Here is a 22,058-nt window from a genome sequence, read left to right as displayed (position 1 = left end):
ACTGAAGGGAAACAGGCTACGATAGTACAGCAGAAAGGGTGTGCACTTGGAACCTAGAGTCTGGGTTTAAATTCTAGCCCTGCCACCTCACCATACAAAGACCTTAGGTAAGTCACTCCAACCCCAAAGACCTAGTTCCCTCTTTGGCAAAATGAGTCGGGAGGATTTGGGCAGTCATAGTCAGATACGACATGTCATATGATTCCACTGGGACAGACCATAGACAAATGGTGTCTGCTCTCAACTCTGCTCTGCAGATCAATCACGATCTTGGAGGCAGCAGGTGAAACCAAGCAGGTGTGCTAGTGCTGATTTTATGTATTCTTATTTCATCAAGAGTTGTGTGTGTGATAAAGAAGAACCTCTACCATATAGGATGTTCATTTCCTAATCAGCTTTCTCTGACCATTTGTCAGTTGCCTCCTCTTCACTCAGGTTAACCACACCTGGTTCAGGTTAAATACACCTGTCTTAGGTTAACTAAGGAGGCCCTTTCATTCAGAAACATTTAAGAAAATAAAGAAATCATTGAGAATGACAGAAACTGAGCTAGAATGAAGCATATACAATTTCTAAAACAGCTAAAATGCAACATACCACCACATTGGGGCTTACGGTTTCAAAATATCAATACACAGAAGTATATTGGCAACATTTTGCAAATAGTTGAGAATGTTCATGGGATTCCCTCCAGTGCCTTCTCCCTAGGAATGGAGAAAGCCTCAGCTATGCAGGAAGATGGGAGATTTTTCTGTCCCTCTCCTGCCCAGCTGCTTTTCTTCATGCCTCATGCCATCAGCAAGGCAGATTGTTCTCCGAGAGACGGAGTCTTCTCAGAGACAGCATGGCGGTGAGGCAGCTAGGGGTGTTTGAAAGAACATGAGTGGAGAACCCAGACCAGGGTTTAAATCCACATCACATCATCTGAGGTTGTGTGGCTCAACTTGAACCACAGTTATCACATTTATAAAATGGGAATAACTGCACCTAATTCATAGGGTTGTAGAGATAGTTCTAGGCAACACACTGGTAAAGCACTCAACACATAGAAGCTCCCAATATATGATGACAATTCTTATGGTCTCTTAGTGGAGAGTCCTAATATGTTAGTCTATTCAAGATGCTATAACAAAAGTGCCATAGACTGAGTGGCTTAAACAACATTTACTTCCCACAGTTGGGAAGACTGAGGAATCCAAGTTCGAGGTGCTGGCAGACTTGGTGTCTAGTGAGGGTTTCCTGGTTCATAGACGGCCATCTTCTCCCTGTATTCTCACATGGCAAAAAAAAAAAAAAAAATGAGAGTTCTCTCTGGGATCCTTTTTCCAAGGGTAATAATCCCATTCAAGAGGGCTTCACCTTCATGACCTAAGCACCTCCCAGAGGCCCCACCTCCTAATAACATCACATTTGAGGGCAGGATTTCAACATTTGAATTTTAGGGGGACACAAACATTCAGTTCATTCATTGCAAGGGGCAAAGTCTGGTCAGCTTTCCAGAGTCAGAAATAGGATTGTATCATCCCATGGAGAGTTTAAACCACGTAACTTGAGGCTGAAACAAATAAAAATGTTAATTTACTCATTTACACTGAGAAATCACTGCTCTGGTGTATTAGTTTCCAATGGCTGCTGTAACAAAACCACAAATTTAGTGGCTTACAACACCACCAGTATATGATCTTACAGTTTAGCAGATCAGAAGCCTGGCATGGGTCTCACTGTTGGCAGGAAAATTACTTCTGGGGGCTCTAGGGGAGGATCCTTATTTTTTCTCCTCCAGCTTCTAGAGGCTGCCTGCACTCCCTGGTTCATGGCCCCTTCCTCCATCTTCAAAGCCAGTAACAGTGAGCTGAATCCTTCTCAGCTCACATCCTTCCAATCTCACTCTTCTTCTGCCTTCCTCTTCCACCTTTAAGGACCCTTGTGATTACCTTCACCTCACCCAGATAATCCAGAATAACCTCCCCAATTTAAAGTCAGCCAATTAGAAACTATAATCCCATTTGCAAACTTAATTTGCCTTTGCCATGTAACACAGTATAGTCACAATTCCCAGGGGTGAAGATGTGGACATCTTTGGTTCCACCTAACACATGAGAACAAGAATACTTGAGTCCATTTCACCACTCCATGATTTCCCCATAGACAGGCTTACCCACAGGCTTGGTGAGCATGCAACTGGAGCCTAGGTGGTGTCAGGCTTACATAGTCAATGGTGTCTACCTCCACCATGGGCATGACTTGACCAATGGACCCAGAAACCAGTATGACTCCCACCTTGATGAAAGCTGGGTGGGGTCCTGGTGATATTTATCATCTGTGACTCCCTTTGCCATCCCTCCAAGTCCAACAAACCACCAGCCAGTGCCAACTTCTGATGGTCCCACTTTCTTTGTTTCTCTTTATTTTCTTTTTCTCTTTTTTTTTTTTTTTTTTGAGATGGAGTCTGGCCACTGTTGCCAGGGCTGGAGTGCAATGGTGCGATCCCCACATTCTCTTTAAAGGTTAATCCTAAGTAAAGTGTTAAGTGGCTGTGTACTAAATGTGTCCCCTGCTCCCTGCCAAAAATTGATATTTTGAAACCGTAATCCCCAGTGTGGTGGTATTTAGAGATGGGGTCTTTGGGCGGTAATTCAGTCATGATGGTGGAGCCCCAGGATGGAATTAGTGCCCTCATAGGAAGACATAGGAGTTTGCTTCCTCTCTCTGTGCTGACCACCACGTGAGGACACAGCAAGATGACAGCTATCGGAAAACCACAAAAAGAGCCCCCAACAGAACTCAATCACGCTGACACTCTGATCTAGAACTTCCTAGGCTCCAAAACTGTGAGAAATATTCTCTGTTGTTTAAGCCAGTCAGTCCATGATAATGTGTTATAGCAGCTCTAGCCAGCCAAGACAGGTAGCCTGAGTGTCTTCATGCTAAAATCGCTACATTTTGCACTACTCTTTTCTGATCCATTATGTGTGAAATTTAAAGTTCAACTCTTCATGCGTACATGTATGTTTCCCGATTCTTAGGAAACCTCTAACTATGACCCCTAAGTCCTCACAACATCATTGATTCAATCCTGTGCATACTCACGGGAGCCTTCTTTGTGTCAAGCACAGTGATACATCAGGGGGTGAATCAGACGTGGCCCCATCCCTCAAAAAGCTCACCCTGCTTTGAGCCACATAGGACTGCACAACACTGATCATACAGGACATCCCATACCAACATCTTCAAGAGGGAAGAGACAACAGAGGGGAGAGACAACTGTAAGATAAGGTGAGCAGGGAAGAGCCACTAATGCCATGACGTGGCCATTTGAACACTAATTGAGTCATTTGACTGTGGAAGGCTTTGTACTGTGACCCATTTCTATAATGTCCAGACTTCGATTGTGGGCAATTTTCCCTTAATGTTGAATACTACCTAAAAGGAAAAGAACAAATGGTTTGTTCTTAGGATCACACAATAGGTAGGAAACCGTATGCTATACTTTTTCAGTTGCCAAGTTCTTAATTACATCCTCTATGTTGTGCATAATGATGAGTATCTTGTGTTTTTTTAGAATCACTAGGCAGGTATTATCTTTTATTAGGTACCAACAACAGCTGATGTTTACTGAGTGCTTACTTCTTGCCAGGCACTGTGTCTAGCATTTTACATGTCTCTCATCACTCAATCTTCACAACAATGCTATGAGGTTGTACTGTTATCTTGACTTTGCGTATGAGAAACCCGATGCTTACAGAGATTAAGTAAATTTCCCAAGACCACATAGCTGATCAAGGGTACAGTCCAAATTTGAACCCAGGGAGTCCAACATCAGAGGCCCTGAACTTACAGACTTTGCAAACTCCATGCATCACTTACCCTTTAACTTTGGGTCTTACTACAAAAGATAAACTGGAATATTAAAAACAAAAAGAGAGAGAGAGGCATGTCAGCAAGGAGGGCTTCTTGGAGGAAGTAATTTAAAGAACAGTAAGAACAGGCACAGAGGTTCACGCCTGTAATCCTAGCACTTTGGGAGGCCTAGGCAGGTGGATCACCTGAGGTCAGGAGTTCAAGACCAGCCTAGCCAATACAGTGAAATCCCGTCTCTACTAAAAATACAAAAATCAAACAGGTGTGGTGGCACTTGCCTGTAATCCCAGCTACTAAGGAGGCTGAGGCAGGAGAATCGCTTGAACCTGGGAGGTGGAGGTCTCAGTGAGCTGAGATTGTACCATTGTACTACAGCCTAGGCAACAAAGCAAGACTCCGTCTCAAAAAAAAAAAAAAAAAGTAGGCTTTTTACAGGAGGATTTGCACTGCAGGTAGAAGAGATGGTAATCATAGTCTGCATTTATTTATTCATTCATTTATTTTATTTTATTTTTGGAGATAGAGTCTCACTCTGTCACCCAGGCTAGAGTGCAGTGGTGCAATCTCGGCTCATTGCAACCTCTGCCTCCTGGGCTCAAGCAATTCTCATGCCTCAGCCTCCCAAGTAGCTGGGACTACAGGTGCGCACCATGATGTCGGCTAATTTTTACATTTTTAGTAGTGATGGGGTTTCACCATGTTGCCCAGACTGGTCTCAAACTCCTGAGCTCAGGCAATCCACCCTCCTTGGCATCCCAAAGTACTAGGATTACAGGTGTGAGCCACTGTGCCCAGCCATAGTCTGCTTTTTAAAATCGTGATTAAAATACATATAACATAAAATTTACCATCTTAGCCATTTTTTAAATGTACAGACAATAGATTCACATTGTTGTGCAATCACCACCATCCTTTTCCAGAACTTTTTTCATTTTACAAAACTGAAGCTGTACCCGTTAAACAATAATTCCCTACTCCTCTCCCCTCCAGCCCCTGGCAACCACCATGCTACTTTCTGTTTCTATGAATTTCACTACACTAGATACCTCATAGGAGTGGAATCATACAGTACATGTCTTTTTGTTGCTGGCTTATTTTACTTAATATAAGTCCTCAAGGTTCATTCACATCACAGCATGTGTCAGAACTGTCTTCCTTTTAAAGGATGAATAATATTCCATTGCATGTGTATATGACATTTTGGTTATTTGCTCACCTGTTGATGGACACTTAGGCTGCTTCCATCTTTTAGCCATTGTGAATAATGCTGCTATGAACGTTCATGCACAGACTTTTTTTGAGATCCTGCTTTCAGTTATTTGGGGTATATATCCAGAAGTGGAATTCCTTGATCATACAGTAATTCTATTTTTAATTTTTTAATAACCTCCATATTGTTTTCCACAGCAGTTGCACCATTTTACGGTCTCACCAACTGTGCCCAAGGGTTCCAATTTCTCCACATCCTCTCGAACATTTGTTATTTTCTGTTATTTTTTATGGTAGCCATTCTAATGATTGCAATGTGGTATCTCACTGTAGCTTTGATTTATATTTCCCTAACAATTAGTGATGTTGAGCATCTTTTCAGGAGCTTTTTGGCCATTAGCAATCATAATATTGACGTCCTCACCAATGTCTACAGTGAAAATACTGATTAGACACAAGCCCTCATTCAGGGCTGCTTTGAGGGTTAAATGAGAAAGCAAGCATGGAAAAACTAATATGATACCTGGCAAGAAATGGTAGGCAACGAATGGTAACACTGTATTCGTTATCTGTTGACAGCACAATGCTACATAAAAATGACCTAAACTCAGGAACTTAAAAACAACCATCTATTACTGTTCACAAACTTATGAGGTAGGTGATGATTCTAGTCATGACTGGGCTTTCTCACAGTCTACAGTCAGCTGCAGGTTGGATAGCCAGCTCTGATTTTGGTCAGACTCTTTCTCACTTTTGGAGTTTGACTGGCTCTAAGCTGGTCTAAGTTTCAGCTGGAATGGCTCAGCTCTCCTTTACATGTCTCTCACTTTCTCTCACAGTAGATTAGCCCAGGCATGGCCACAGGGCAATGTTAGGGGCCCAGCAGAAATCTGCGAGCACATTTCTGCTAATGTTAAGTTTGCACATTCCAGTGGCTAAAATAAGAGTGGTAGGAAGGATTCTAAGATGAGCCCCCAATGAGTCACATCCATGTATAATCTACTCATGGATACAGGTGGGACCTATGACTTGCTTCTGGCCAGTAGAATGCAAGGGGCCTTCAAAAAGTTTATGGACAAGACATATTTTTTAAAAACTACACATGGATGTCAAAATTTTTTGTACCAAATAAAACCATACTACCTTGTTATAACAAGTGAACAGGATTTAATTTGAGGCACTAAGAAGGATAAAACATCAGTTTGAAAATAGCCCCTATCAGAGCAACACGAATTCTACTAAAATTGAAGCAGGAACAAACATCAAATGTACAGTGAAGCTTGGATGAAAGAATGATGAAATCATTGATGTTTTATGAAAAGTTTAGGGGACAATGCCCCTACAAAATCAGCAAATTGCAAATGGATAACTTGTTTTAAGAAGGGACGAGACGATGTTGAAGATGAAAGACCACAGTGGCAGACCATCCACATCAATTTGTGAGGAATAAATTAATCTTGTTCATACCATAATTGAAGAGAACCAACAATTAACACCAGGAACAATGGCCAACACCATAGACATCTCAGTTGGTTCAGCTTACACAATTTTGACTGAAAAATTAAAGTTGAACAAACTTTCCATTCAATAGGGGCTAAAACTGTTGCACCCAGATCAACTACAGACAAGAGGAAAGCTTTCAATGGAAAGTTTAAACATCTGGGATCAAGATGCTAAAACTGGCTGGATAAAGTGGCTACACCTATCATCCCAGCACTCTGGGAGGCCAAGGCAGGAGTATCAGTTGAGACCAGGAGTTTGAGACAAGCCTAGGTAACATAGTAAGACCTTGTCTCTATAAAAAATAAACAAAATTAGCCAGATGTGGTGGTGCATAACTGTAGTCCAGCTACTCAGGAGGCTGAGGTGGGAGTATGGTTTGAGCCTCAGAGGTTGTGGCTGCAGTGAGCCAAGATCATATCACTGCACTCCAGCCTGGGTGACAGAGCAAGACCCTGTTTCAAGGAAAAAAAAAAAAAAAAAAAAAAAAAAAAAGACCCTAAAGCATTTCTTTAAAGAATTTTAACAGGAAATGAAACATGGTTTTACCAGTATAATCCTGAAGACAAAATACAGTCAAAGCCTTGGCTACCAAGAGATGAAAGTTTACAGTCAAAGCAAAAGTGGAGGGGTCAAGACCAAGGGTCATAGCAACAGTTTTGGGTGATGCTCAAGGAATTTTGTGTGACTTTCTGGAGGACCAAGGAGCAAGAACATGTGCTTATTCTGAGAGCGTTTTGAGAAAGTTAGCCAAAGCTTTAGCAGAAAAATGCCTGGAGATGCTTCACCAGAGTCTCTCAACACTGCTGCTTCTCATTCTTCTCATCAACCAAGGAAAATTTTGCAAGAGTTTTGATGAGAAATCATTAGGCATTCACCTTACACTCCTGATTGAACTTCTGCTGACTTCTTTTTGTTTCCTAATCTTAAAAAACATCTTTAAATGCCACCTGTTTTTCTTCAGTTAATAATGTTAAAAGACTGTATTGACATAGTTAAATTCCCAGGACCCTCAGTTCTTTAGGGATGAACTAAATGACTTTTTTTGTTTTTTGTTTGTTTGTTTGTTTGTTTGTTTGTTTGTTTTGAAATGGAGTCTTGCTCTGTCACCCAGGCTGGAGTGCAGTGGCGCGATCTCGGCTCACTGCAACCTCTGCCTCCCAGGTTCACGCCATTCTCCTGCCTCAGCCTCCTGAGCAGCTGGGACTTACAGGCGCCCGCCACCACACCTGGCTAATTTTTTGTATTTTTAGTAGAGACTGGGTTTCACCATGTTAGCCGGGATGGTCTCAATCTCCTGATCTCATGATCCGCCCGCCTCGGTCTCCCAAAGTGCTGAGATTACAGGTGTAAGCTCCCACGCCCAGCCGTGACTTTTATAATCGCTTACAAAGGTGTCTTGAACTTGATGGAACTTGTGTTGGGAAATAAAGTTTATATTTTTAAATTTGTATCTTTTAATTCCATTTTTCTGTGAACTTTTGGAAGTCCCCTCCTATGGTATATATAGGTGTTGGAATAGTCATTGTCATGATTTCATTATGTTCTGTAAGACTCCATCATAGTGAACATGAATAAGAGTTTCTCCTGCTGGCCTTGAAGAAGTGAGCTGTCACAGTGTAAGAGGGCCGTGTGGCAAGGAAGAGCCAATGACATCTAGGAGCCGAGAGTCGTCCCAGCTACCAGCCAACAAGAAAATGAGGACCTTAGTGCTATGACCACAAGGAACTAACTTGTGTCAACAAATGATGTGACCATGGAAGAGGAACCTGAGCTGCAGAAAGGAGACAGCACAGCTGATTCCTTGATTGCAGCCTCGTGAGACCCTAGAAAAAGGGCCCCTTTAACCCTGCTCAGATTCCTGACCCACAGAAACTGTGGAAAATAAGAAAGATACATTGTTTTAGGCTGGTAAGATTGTAGTAATGTGTTACACAACATAGACATCTAATACAGCAGTTGACATTGTTAATCCCAGAGTCAGCATGGGAGAGCATTACCAAAAAGTAGAATAAAAAGAGGCATGAATAATCGGGGCTATTAATGCAATCAATCCATCATACTCTCTAAGCGCTGGGGGTGGTGGCATCCCTTTGTTAAAGTAGCCCTGTACCATCTTGTTTATATGCTCTACAGACTTGCCTTTGCGGTTTTCTTTCTTATTTTCCAGCACTCATAAATAACCTATGACAGCTGCAGACTCAAAAAAGGAGTGATCTTAGAAACAGAGTCAGTATACAGCATAGGAGCAAGAACTCTGGAGCCAGACATTATGGGTTCAATTCCCAGCTCTCACATTTGTCAGCTGTGTAACTCTGGACAAGTTCCTTATTCTCCCTGTGCCTTAATGGTATCAATGAAAAAAATATAACAATACTATCCACTCTCAGCGTTTTTGTGGAAATTACATAAGTTAATTTAATATATGTAAAGCACTGAGAACAGTGCATGGCACATTGTAAATACTACATTTGCCACATTATTCTAATTATTTTCAAATGATTAGCCAATATAACAATTACAGTCACTCCAACAGAATATTCAAGGAGAAACCCTATTCCTTGATACTACAGATAACACAGATATTCTTTATGCACTCAAAATACAAGATATATAGAAAAATACACAACTAAATTATGTGCCCCTAAAATATATAACCAATAAAATGTCTTATAGAGATGAACAAAAAATAAACAAGAACCTACACCATTTCCACAGTAAAATTTTTTTAGTACTGCAAGCCTCGTAGAATAATCCTATTTTATTGGGATTTTGGAATTTATCATGAAGACTTACTAACAAATTCTAGTTCTTGCCCTTTCATTTCCAAGGAATACATCATTTAAAGCATAGTCTTTAAAATGCTTGTAATAGAGCACACAATAGCCTCATTTTTGTAAGTCAAGGTGGGAGTTCTGCATTTTTATCCCGGAATTAGGACAAAGCAGTCAAGCTTTGGAAGGACAGACAGTGCTCTTGGAGTCAAAGAAACTGTAGTCCTTCAGGCTCCACCACTTGCAACTTGAGGGAACTTCTAAACATGGCCAAAGCTGCCTGAGCCTCAGTTTCCCTAATATTAACACACCCTGCTTCATGAGATAAGAATAAAGACCAGAAGAGGCAAAAGGATGCAAATGGGGCTTTTAAAACCATATTTGAAAGAAAGAAACAGCGTGTCTAGTTAGGGTCCTATCAAGAGACAGAAACTCTACCAGTTATTTTAACAGAAAGACCTTGATACAAAGAATCGTTAACCAAGTACTGGGTAGAAAAAAAAGTTGGGGGAGCACTAAGGAATACAAGAGCAGCAACTGTCAAAGCAGCTCCCAACCCAAGGGTTAAGAAACAGAAGAAAAGATCGGGATTATAAGAATGTAGAATCTCTGAGGAGGGAGGCCCTCTGGAGCTTGAATGCAAATGTCTAAAGAAAGTGCTCCAGTTGGTAGGTACTGGGGGTGCAAGGAGGCTGATCCCAGGAGTGTGGAACACCTGCAATCTGAAACCAAGGGGACTGCCGGAGTCTACTATTGTTGCTGGGTCATTCTTGGACAGAGGATACAGAGATGCCCAAAGCTTTCTTCCTCTCTCATACCCCCATCCAAGAACCTAAACTCAGAGCCAGTGGACAGGATAGAAATGTGGTTTGCAGAGTCCCAGCCCCAGCATCATAAATCAGAGTAGCAAAGGGTGGGTTTGGAGCTGAGAGTCAGTAACTCAATGTCCAACACAAAAAGATAAAGTATTAAACCTGTAGCCAGAGCCAGGTGTGGTGGTGTGCTACTTGGGAGACTGAGGCAGGAGGATCACTTAACACAATAACCTCATTTTTGCAAGTCAAGGTGGGAATCCTTCATTTTTCCCTTGTAATTAGGACAAGCAGTCAGGCTTTGGAAGGACAGGCAGTGCCCTTGGAGTCAAAGAACCTGAAGTCATTCAGGCTCCACCACTTGCAACTTGAGGAAACTTTGAAACATGGCCAAAGAGCCCAGGAGATCAGGGATACAATGCACTGTGAGTGCACCTGTGAATAGCCACTGCACTCCTGCCTGGGCAACATGGTGAGAATCTACCCCTAAAAAGATTTAAACACACAGTCAGCAATCTCCTGGTTACAGTGGCAAGCCCCTGCTCTATGGGCCACAATTTCATCTGTAAAATTGGAACGCTGGACTTAGGCACTAGACGATTAATCTCTAACACTGGAGCTTCTGAGAGTGTGGCCCTTACAAGAACTTCAACAGGCTTCCAGGTTCCCCCTGTGGAAGGGAGCCTTTCCCAGGTTTATTTTTCTTTAAAAGAGAAAGAGAATGAGAAAAAGAAATGCACACAAATGGGTTTCCTGGAGACTGAGCTTGGATTGGAAGAGTCCACAGGTTCCTTGGATCTCAGGAACCAAAGACAGATCCCATGATTTCCAAGTGTGGGGATCACAGGAAGAGGTCTGGCCAGCCTGGGGATAATCTCCGAGTCTTGTGTGGACCTGCCAGACTTTCTCAGGGGCTGACCTCTGAAGTCCTCACCTGGACCACTGGTGCCCACCTGTTGTGCTCGTCCACACTAGCTTCTGACTCTGCCCCCAACAAAATCCAGCCACGTGGATCTCCTGCTTCTTCCTCACACTCACGGAGCTCCCACCCACCTCAGCGCTTTTGCAAACCTTCTTCTTTCTGTCTGGAATGCCCTGTGTCAGATCTTTGCAAGCCTCTCTTGTAATTCAGGTCTCAGTTCAAATCACCCTTTCTCAGAGACACCCCCACCCCTGCCTTCCACCTCTATCCTACTCTGACATTTGACCTTGCTTCCTCTCCTTCATAGTAAATATCACCATTTTACATTTATGTAGTTGTTCACTTGTTCATCTTCTATTTTTCCAAGGTAGGATTAAGACACTGAGAGTGAGCCAGGCATGGTGGCTCATGCCTTTAATCCCAGCACTTTGGGAGACTGAGGCAGGCAGATCACCTGAGGTCAGGAGTTCAAGACCAGCCTGACCAACATGGAGAAATTCCATCTCTATTAAAACACAAAATTAGCCAAGTTTAGTGGTAGGCCCCTGTAATCCCAGCTACTCAGGAGGCTGAGGCAGGAGAATTGCTTGAACCTGAGAGGCAGAAGTTGCGGTGAGCCAAGATTGTTCCATTGCACTCCAGCCTGGGCAACAAGGGTGAAACTCTGTCTCAAAAAAAAATAGAAATAAAAATTTAAAAATTAAAAAAAAAAGACACTGAGAGTGGCAACCTTATCTGTCTTGTTCACAATTCACCGTGTATCTTGTTCACCACATCCAGTACTATGCCTGACCCATGATAGGAGCTCAAGAAATATTTACAGAAGGAATGGATGAATAAGTAACATACTTTCAACTGCTTGAAGGTGGGCTCTGAGACCTAACTTTCGAATTCCTGAGAGTACACAGCAAGGCACTGAGTACACACATGGCACTTAATAAATTCCTGATTGAAGCATTCCATCCAGCAGCTGTCTCTGTGCCTCTGGAACAATGTCGCTGCCTTCACAACTTCAGACCAGCCACTCGCTTTGGGAATGTGGGAGGAACAACGAGACCTAATCTCCAGGTTAGGGAAGACACCTAACCTGCAGTCCAGTGGTTCTCACACACGAGTTCACATAGAGTCACCTGAAGGGTTGGTTCAAACAGAAAATTGCTGAGTCCCACCCTTACGGTTTCTGATTCAGTAGGTCTGGGGTGGGACTCGAGAATTTGCGTTGTAAACAAGTCCCCAGGGATGCTGATGCTGCTAGTCCAGGGACCACACTTGGAGAATCACTGTTTTACAGCTCACCAGGTAATTACAGGGGCAGCCAGAGTTGAGAAACACTGCTGCAATTTGCACCTCACAAAATTGTTGTAAAGATCAAATGTAATTATTTATTAGGCAAAGTGTGTAGCGCCATGCCTGGTACCCAGTTAGTGCCAAATGGTGTTCCCTGCACCTTAACTCTTACCTGGAAAGCCAAACAGCCTCCCAGCCGTCTCTTTGCCTCTACTTTCTTTTTTCTTTTCCTTTCTTTTTCTTTTCCTGAGACAGAGTCTCACTCTGTCCCCTAAGCTGGAGTGCAGTGTTGTGATCTTGGCTCACTGCAACCTCCACTTGCCAGATTCGAGCGATTCTCATGTCTCAGCCTCCCGAGTAGCTGGGATTACAGGCGTGTGCCACCATGCCCAGCTAATTTTTGTATTTTTAGTAGAGACAGGGTTTTGCCATGTTGGCCAGGCTGGTCTCAAACTCCTGCACTCAGGTGATATGCCCACCTTGGCCTCCCAAAGTGCTGGGAATTATAGGCATGAGCCACCATGCCTGCTGCCTCTACTTTCCTCTGTGCAATCAATTCCCTCACAACACCTCCAGAGACATAGTCCTTAAATGCAAACCTGACATAACTGCTCTCTTTAAGACACTGCAATGCTTCCCTAATGCCTATAGATTGAATCCAGATGGAATCCATGAAATAGAAGGCTTTTCACAATTTTCACGCACCCATTTATTCTCCTTCTCAATAACTCTTCCCCAGCCAACCCTAATTTGTTGGGAGAACACTGTTGTGGTATTATCTATCAGGTATTCAGACTGGTATAGGGGGAAGGAATGGAAGCTGTGTGGTTAGGTGGCTGTAATTCACATTCCAGCTTTGCCCCTTCTTGCTGTGTGACCTGGAGCAGGTTAGTTCACCTCTCTGTCCTCAGTGTCTTCAGTCATGAAGGAAGGAGAAGAGCAATCCTTTGCTGGTGGGTTAAGTGAAATAATCTATGAAAAGCACTTAGCACAGGACCCAGCATGCACTAAGTGTTCAGTAAAATGTTACTATCAGAGAGTGCTAGAAATGGAAAAGATAAAAATGACCCCTGATGCTATCAGCAAAGTACAGGAGAAGACTAGAGGTGGAGAAGAAAGGGTGGACAGATCCATGCCTCAGAGTGGATTAGGGGCCTTTATCTTCCTTCTCTTGGCTGTTACATACACCCCATCCCAGGACAGAGTATCTTTGTATACTTTTCCTCTTAGATCTCTCTTCTACTCTAGACTATGATCTCCTTGTGGCCAGGGACTATGTCTTACTCACCCCAAGGAAGGAAATGTCAAAGAGCTCTCCCGTATGACAGAGACCACACTTGTTCTTTAGCTCCAGGGAATGAAAACAAACAAGATGGTTGCCGTGGTCAGTGGGAAAAGGGCACCTAGGAAGAGTCATCCCCAGAAAGCCTGCTCTCCTTTCCCACAACTTGAGTGGTCCTCTCCTTATTGGCCATGCCTCCGCAAGCCCCTGAGGATGAGTGCCCAGTGTGGAACCTGAGAAAGTCTTGCCTATACCCTCAGCCAGAATTTTCCCTACTCCTTTCCCCTCTCAACCTCTGCATCACATTTCTTTTTTTTAATTTGAGATAGAGTCTTGCTCTGCTGCTCAGGCTGGAGTGCAGTAGCACAATTATGGCTCACTGCAGCCTTGACCTCCAGGGCACACACAATCCTCCTTCCTCAGCCTCCCAAGTAGCTGGGACCACAGGTGCATGCCACCGAGCCTGGCTAATTTTTGTATTTTTTGTTGAGATGGGGACTCACTGTGTTGCCCAGGCTGGTTTTAGACTCCTGGGCTCAAGCAATCCTCCCACCTTGGCCTCCCAAAGTGCTGGGATTATAGGTGTGAGCACCATGCCTGGCCTGCATTTCTTATTTACACATCTCCCTTCCTAGAGTTTAGGCTCTCTCTATGAAGTGCTATTAAGATAATGTTATCCATCTCATAACTAGACATAAACAGAAATAAAACAAAAAGCAGTACAAGAAAACACAAGGAGTTTTGGTACATAATTCAATATAAAGACAAGCTTGCAAACTGCTAAAGCCGTCAACAGAAGCAAGGGCTGTCGTGGAGGGAGTGAGACCCTGCATTGGGGGTCTGCAAGTAGGAGCTGCAACCACCTATTCAGAAAGCTCTGCAGTGTTTCCTGCAGTCAAAGTCAGATGTGAAGTTGGACTAAGCACTGGATGTCTTCTCTGGGCTCTTCCCAGTAAAATATCCTGTGTACCAGGGTGAAGAGTTCCCTCTCTGAATTTCCAGATCTTTTGTCCACACAGAAAGGGGTAGAGAAACCTGGGAAGCAGCCATCCCAAGTCAAAGGATCCCCAGCCTGGTCTGCTCCACTGTCCCTGGACACTGCATGCTGGTGGGCTCCTTGGGTCTGGTTGACTCTCACTCAGGACACACTCCTAGGCCGGCTCCATAGAAACGCCAGGTATGTAATCTCTTAACTGGAAACTTGGCAGAGAATAAGAACAATTCATTGGCTCCACTGCCTACGCCTACAGGTAAGCAGGCAGGGGAGAAAAGGGTATCTGGCCAGAGCAAGGAATGCCAATTTCCACTTGGCAAAGGGGACAGATATTTCAGAGAGGAGCACAGGGCAATGCTAACCAGCTATCACAAAAGCCAGGCATTGTTCTAACCCTTTGCCTCCATGTGAACCCTCTTGTCTAGCCAGGCCAGTCTGACCTGTCCCCTGAACATGCCGTGCTGACCTCTGCCTCCGCCCATGCACACGCTGTTCCCTCACCTGCAGTGCTAACAACCCACCCACATCCTACCCATCCTCCAAGCCCCAGCAAGAGCCCAGCTCCTTTCTGAAACCACCCAGACCTATTAGACCACAGGGGTCTCCACAACTCCAAGACTACCTACTGGCTATGGTAATAAGAACAACCACAGCTGTCACTTGTTAAGCTCTTAGTGTGTGACAGACGACAACGTGGTGGACACTTTACACACATTGTGCCCATTCTCAAAACCAACATGCAAGGAAAGGAGTATCAATGCCCCACTGTAGAGACTGCACTGTTTGCTAAGCTAGTATATGGCAAAGCCAGGGCTTCCTGGCCCCAAATCCCATATTCTTTCTATGCCAAAATCAAATGTAATGTTTTTCTCTTACAGGCTCCCTTTGCCCATGGGAAAGAGCACAGGCTTCTTGAGTCCTAGGATTACGTCTTCTTGTCATCTACTGTCCCAAAAACTGCTTAAAGTCAGGTATGGGTGAAACTTCACCTATAAAATTTCCCTTGCACCTGATCTATTTCAAATTAGATTTCTTGCCACCAAAAGAGTCGTAGAAAATACAATTTGGAGGTTTACTTCTTACTGTACAGCCATAGATTCTTGAGCAAGAGTGAGCCTCAAAAGATCAACTAGAGGGGGTAATAAGGCTACACGGCCTGGGCACTCTCATATGAAGGAATGGCTGTGGCTGTGCAAATGTCCAGCCCAGGCATTCGAAGGACTTAGAGAAATAAATGAAATTTTCTCAAACTCTTTTGGGAAAGGTATAGAGATATATATTTAGAAGGCATGTTATGCAAGAACTCTCAGGGCAGCTGGACCATGAGAAAACATCATTTTAGTGCTGTTCAGACTGCAAGTCATGCAATTAGCCAGACAGTGTTGTTCCTTTCACTGCTCCGTCCCACTCTGTGCCAGCCCCACCCTGTGATTGCTCCATACCAAGCCTGTCCAGCATTTTAATTAAGAATCTTTGAATGTTTTGCCTCTGTGATACACATAAACTGCCTAGGATTATGCCTGACATGTGTTGGGGCCCAGTTGGAGGAACACACTGGTATTCATGTAAAGAGACCTAGAGACCTTGAAGAGCATCTAGAACAAGGTCTAGAAACTCCAAGGTCTCCAGGGCCTGGTGGGGTTACATAGAAGAGTGAAAAACCACCATACAAGTTCAGTGATGACTGGCAGCTAACTGCAACCTCAGCCTTAGGGAGACCACATAGAGCCATGGGAGCCTCGTGGTGTACAGCACAAGGACTTTCCCCAGCTAAGGACACAGTGGCTCCTCTGTCTGCGTGGTGGCTACCAGATAAAGCCAGGCCTAGAGTTGTTGGCCTGACTTCAGGGAAATTTTCAGGGAAATCATAAATCCTCATTTTTTGTGTGTGAAATCTGCCAATTGTTTTATATAATTTTTTTGTTTTGTTTTGTTTTTTGGAGACAGGGTCTGGCTGTCACTCAGGCTGGAGTACAGTGGCAAGATCTCAGCTCACTGCAACATCTGCCTCCCAGGCTCTAATTATCCTTTCACCTCAGCCTCCCAAGTAGCTGGGACTACACGTGTGTACTACCACGGCCAGCTAATTTGTGTATTTTTTGTAGAGACCATTTTGCCCAGGCTAGTCTCGAACTTGTGAACTTAACTGATTCACCCACCTCAGCCTCCCAAAGTGCTGGGATTACAGGCATGAGCCACCACGCCCGGCCAAAATCCGCCAATGTTTTAATATTGGCAATTATTTAAACCATTTTGTAAATGTTGCCTGGGTCAAACATACCTGATTGTCGGTCAGATCCTGCCTGAAGATGGCCAGTTCGTGACCCTTCCATAGACGTAGCACCTGAGTCCAGAGAGGTGAGACAATCTGCCAGGCCCACAGCGCATGATCACCAGAGACAGCACAAGGACCGGAGCTCCCGCTGCCAGGCCAGGCCACTTTCCACTCCAGCCCTCGCTCTGCAGCGTCTCAGCAGGCGCAGAGGGTTGCTCCACTGAGATACACCTGCAGGGTCACTGGAAGTCCACACCTCTGCCAAAGTCCCTGAATGTCACCTCTCTAGCCCACAACTCTTTGCTTCCCAATTGCTTCTTGGAATCACACCTAATCTTCTGGGCTGAGCATAGCCTTCTTTGCCTTCCACCATGCTTCCTCCAAGGTCATTCTGGGAGCTTTAGAATTTGACTCATTTATTTGCCAACAGGTCAGGAGCAGCCACTCTCTGCCAGGAACTGCACTCAGCCCCGAAGACACAGAGTGAATCAGACCCAGGCTCTGCTTTGCACAGCTGTGATAGTTAATTGTTATGTGTCAATTTGGCTAGACCATGGCACCCAGATGTTTGGTCAAATATTGGTTTAGGTGTCACTGTGAGAGTATTCTTTAGATAAGATTAACATTCTAATCAATAGACTTTGACGAAAGTAGTTTATCCTTTACAATTTGGGTGGGTCTCATCCAATCAATTGACAGGCTTAAGAGAAAAAGACTGAGGTCCCTGAGGAAGAGAAAATTCTGCCTTTACACTGTCTTTGGACTCTAGCAACAAAATCATCTCTTCCCTAAGTCTCCATCCTGCTGGTCTGTCCTGCAGATTTCAGACATGCCATCCCCAAGAATTGCATGAGCCAATTCCTGAATATAAATCTGCACACACACATTCTATTGGTTCTGTTCCTCTGGAGAATCCTGACAAGTAATAATATAGAAGCTCATAGTCTAGTGAGCTTCTTTTTACCACTTCTTTTCATCATGTTAAATCATGTTGGATATGAAGGACAGGAAAATGAAGCAAAGGGTGATTCCTCCCCCCTAGACTTGTAAGTAAGATTTTGTGTATCTGTGCTATGTTGATTTTTCTTAGAAAAGTGTCAAAGCATTTTGAAACTCAACAAAATTCAAGGAATACAAAATTTCCTAGTCTTGAACAGCCCTTCTAGCTCTGGTATTCTGTAATTCTGTGGAACATAAAGTGTTTCTGTAGTTTGTTTTGCTCCTCTTGGCCAAAGACCTAGAAAGTTTCGGTGTTCATTCCAAATAAAACCATTGAGGAAAAACAGAATGAGCCCCAAATCCAGAATGTGACATTCGTGGGTCTAAACTCTATCTTGGCCATTTGCTAGCTCAATGATCCAGGGCATGTCACCTCTTTGAGCCTCAATTTTCTCATCTGTAGAATGGAAATAATACTACTCCACAGTTGCTGTGAACCTTAAATGAGATGGCAAATGTGACTTTGACCAGCACAGGGTCTGACCAACAAAGGTACCAGTAAATTTTAATTCACTCATTTATGCGTACAGATACCTGCAAGTCTTGGGGAACTACCATCCTCAGCTTGCCCGACTTCAGCACAAGCCCTTCAGGCTCAAGCTGCTGTCCTCTCAGTCATAGACACCCTTGCACCCTGATTGGATTTGATCCCAAAACCCAGAAAAAGACATCATCCCTATGCTCTTTTAAATATAAAACAAATACTTTCTTCTTGTAGAGGCAGCCTCACTTTTCTTGTCTGTCAATTGGAGATAATCACACCTCCCCTAAAGAATTGTCACAATGCCAGGATGCAAGGTTCTTACAAATGCCTGTGTCTGTCCTTCCTCAGATGCAGAAGGCAGAGAGAGTGGCAGCTTGGAGCCTGATACATAGAGAGACTGACCTTTGGGTTGTGCCTGACAGCTTTCTGGTCCCCAGGCCCTGGTTTGTCCCCGTATAAGACAAGGTTGATAAAACTAGGCACCTCAGTAGCTGAGCTCAGTGGCTCATGACTGTAACCCCAGTAATCTAGGAGGTTAAAGCAGAAGGATTGCTTGAGCCCAGGAGTTTGAGATTAGCCTGGGCAACATAGAAAGACCTTGTCTCTAAAAAGAAAATTTTAATACAAAATACATTAGCTGAATGTGGTGTTGCATATCTGAAGTCCCAGGTACTTGAGAGACTAAGGCAGGAGGATCCATTGAGCCCAGGAGTTACAGGCTCCTGTGAGCTATGGTCACACCACTGTACTCTACCCTGGGCAACAGAGTGAGACCCTATCTCTAAAAAACAAACAAACAAACAAAAAAGTCTAGGCATCTCAGAATTTGCAAGGATTTAATGAGACAAATCATTCAAGGCTTGGGCCCCCATCTAATGCAGTTATAAGCGGAGATTATTATTATTATCCTATGTTTTGCAGGGAAAGGTGGGCACTAAACTGCTATGAATTTCTCTTTTGCCTAATCTCTTATGAATTGACATTCTATTACCTGCCACCAAGAAAGTCCTGGCAAATGCCTTTTGAAAGCATACTTCTCACTTTACATCTTATTTTTGTTTGTTTTTGGGTTTTTTGTGGGTTTTTGTTTGTTTGTTTGTTTTGGAGACCAGGTCTCACTCTGTCACCCAGGCTAGAGTGCAGTGGCATGATCACAGCTCATTGCAGCCTTGAGCGTCTGGGCTCAAGAGATCCTCCCACCCCAGCCTCCCAAGTAGCTGAAACTACAGGTGCATGCCACCACACCCCCACCCTCAGATTTGTGTGTGTGTGTGTGTGTGTTTGTTTTAACACAGAGTATTGCTCTGTCACCCAGACCGGAGAGCAGTGGTGTGATCTCGGCTCACTGCAACCTCAGTGTCCTGGGTTCAAGCAATTCTCCTGCCTCAGCCTCCCGAGTATCTGGGATTACAGGCATGGACCACCACACCTCGCTGATTTTTGTATTTTTAGTAGAGACAGGGTTTCATCATGTTGGCCAGGCTGGTCTTGAACTCCAGACCTCAAGTGATCTGCCCATCTCAGCCTCTCAAAGTACTGGGATTACAAGCATGAGCCACCATGCCCAGAAAATTTTTTTTTTTTTTTTTTCTGTAGAGACGGGTCTCCCTATGTTACCCAGGCTGGTGTCGAATTCCTGGGCTCAAATGATCTTGGCCTCTCAAAGTGCTGAAATTACAGGCATGAGCCCCTACGCCGGGCCTTCACTTTACATCTTGGATTATGGAGCTGGGAAGGCAATTAGGTGTCATCTCCAGTTCCAGATGGAACATTTGTGATCCAAGAGGTGAAGCCACTGCCGGGTGGGGCTCGGCTAGGAGGCAGTGGAAGAGTCAGCCCCGCCCCATTGTTTCTGCTTAATCTTGCTGACAGCATGAGAGTCAGAAGGTTTATACAGCAGCAAAAAAACTTGGCAAGAGCTGCTTGGTCAGGGGGTCACAGAGCAGGAGAAGGCATGGGAATTCTATCCTTAATTGTATCCTGTTTGACTTGGCCCTCCCTATAGCGGGCAAAGCCAAACTGCCAGCAGAGCTCTTGCCCCTTGGTGGACATCAGGAATTTTGACTTCTAATTCTAGCTGATTACTTTGGAGAAGTTGCCTAGCCTATTCACATCTTCCCATTAATAAGTCTGGGATAATAATAGCTTCCTCTCTTTGGGGGACATTTCAATGGCTTTTTTCTATTTAAACAAAGTTACATCATTTGTTCTCCTTAATTTGCTATGTTTGGATAGGCAAGGAATGGTTTGAAGCCAGCAGCCAGTAATCACTAATAACACTGACAATTTGTTAAAAAAAAAAAAAAAAAAAGAACAGCTAAATGCATTTCAAGACTAGATCTCTATCTACTTCTTACTGAAACAGCACCCTGGGAGTGGGTTTAGCCTATGTTCAGTTATGATACGGCTGTGGTAGATGTTGAACTTGAATAGAAACAGCTCCGTGGACAGAGAGTTAGAAATCCCCCAGGTGAGGCTGGGAGACCTTGGTGAGGTCATTTTATCAATCTGAGTCTCCATTTCTTCAATTATAAATCAAGAAAGTTGTACTGATAGACTTTAGGGTCTTCCTCAGTGATACTGCTCAGACTTTCCTGTAATAATCATTTAATGAAAGGAATTCTCAGTAGCCCTGGCCCCTCTGAACCCACACTCTTTCCAGTCACCCTCCAGGAAGCTTCCAGCACAAATCTCATCATGTCCCTCCCTGGTTGAACTTCTTCTGATGGCAGAGAAAGAAACATGAGAATCATTGTGTATCCATGCAAAGGTGTAATATGCAGCTATTTAAAATGACATATAAAACAGAGCTTTCAACAATATGAAAATAAAGAGCTTACATTTGGTGACAAAGCCAGCATACAAAATCATGCACTAGTATCTCAATGGTTGACAATGCTAAAGACGAAGGCTAGAAGGAGATATCACAAGATGTTAATAGTGGTTCATTGACTCAACCTACTAAGTGCAAGAGCTAGGACTTGAACCTGTGTCCCTGTTTAGAGAGAATGTGGGTGAGTTGTTCGAGAATATGCATGTGATAATAAGTGCCCAAATATCCTGAAAAGTTCAAAAGCAAAGAAGTATTAGAATTACAACATAGGCCTAGAGAACCTATTTAGAGAAGTCAGCTCTACTTTGTGTCCATGTACTTTACCATGGACTTTAATAGTTAATGCCTTTTTTCTAGATCATTCATTTTATTCCTTTTCTTCAACAATATTTCTGCACATAATAAGGTGGGATGTTTTGTTCTTCCTTTAGACTCATTCTCCAGATATCTGTGGAAGTTGAGCAACACATTTTTGGTAACTTAAGCAGTGAATCTTTTTTCATTAGATCACTATTAGAGATCCTAGATTAAAAAGCTAAATTATTTGAGAGTTCAGACAAAAATCACGTCCACTTTCTTTGGGCTGGACCACTGCTTTTAAAATTATACTCTCTTTAAAATGACAAGTTATGTATTCTGGTCTTAGCATTTCAAAAAACCTGAGGTGCTCCAGGGCACCAAACCTAACAACCCCTCTTCCACTAATCACCTATGGTTTTCTGGACACAGGAATAATTGCCATACTCACTGGTTGCAGGCATGTCTCTCGGGTTCACGTACTAGACAACAGGGGCTAATACAATCTAGATAAGTATAGTCCCAAGAG

The 22,058-nt window shown here is 43.6% G+C and overlaps 1 long non-coding RNA gene across 1 annotated transcript in view; it reads right to left on the bottom strand.

Moving 5' to 3' along the window:
- Positions 1-551: 551 nt before the first annotated feature.
- Positions 552-22,058, bottom strand: part of LOC112630712 — a 32,200-nt gene continuing 10,693 nt past the window's right edge. The window contains exons 2-3 of the long non-coding RNA XR_003120920.1: positions 1,169-1,265; positions 552-859 (exon numbers count right to left, since the gene is read on the bottom strand). This is a non-coding gene — a long non-coding RNA (uncharacterized LOC112630712). The remainder of the gene's footprint in view (positions 860-1,168; positions 1,266-22,058) is intronic.

Source organism: Theropithecus gelada, chromosome 8 (genome assembly GCF_003255815.1).
Source record: "Theropithecus gelada isolate Dixy chromosome 8, Tgel_1.0, whole genome shotgun sequence".
NCBI lineage: Eukaryota > Metazoa > Chordata > Mammalia > Primates > Cercopithecidae > Theropithecus > Theropithecus gelada.
The sequence above is the reverse complement of the archived record's forward strand: the minus strand, read 5'-3'. Positions and strand labels throughout refer to the sequence as shown.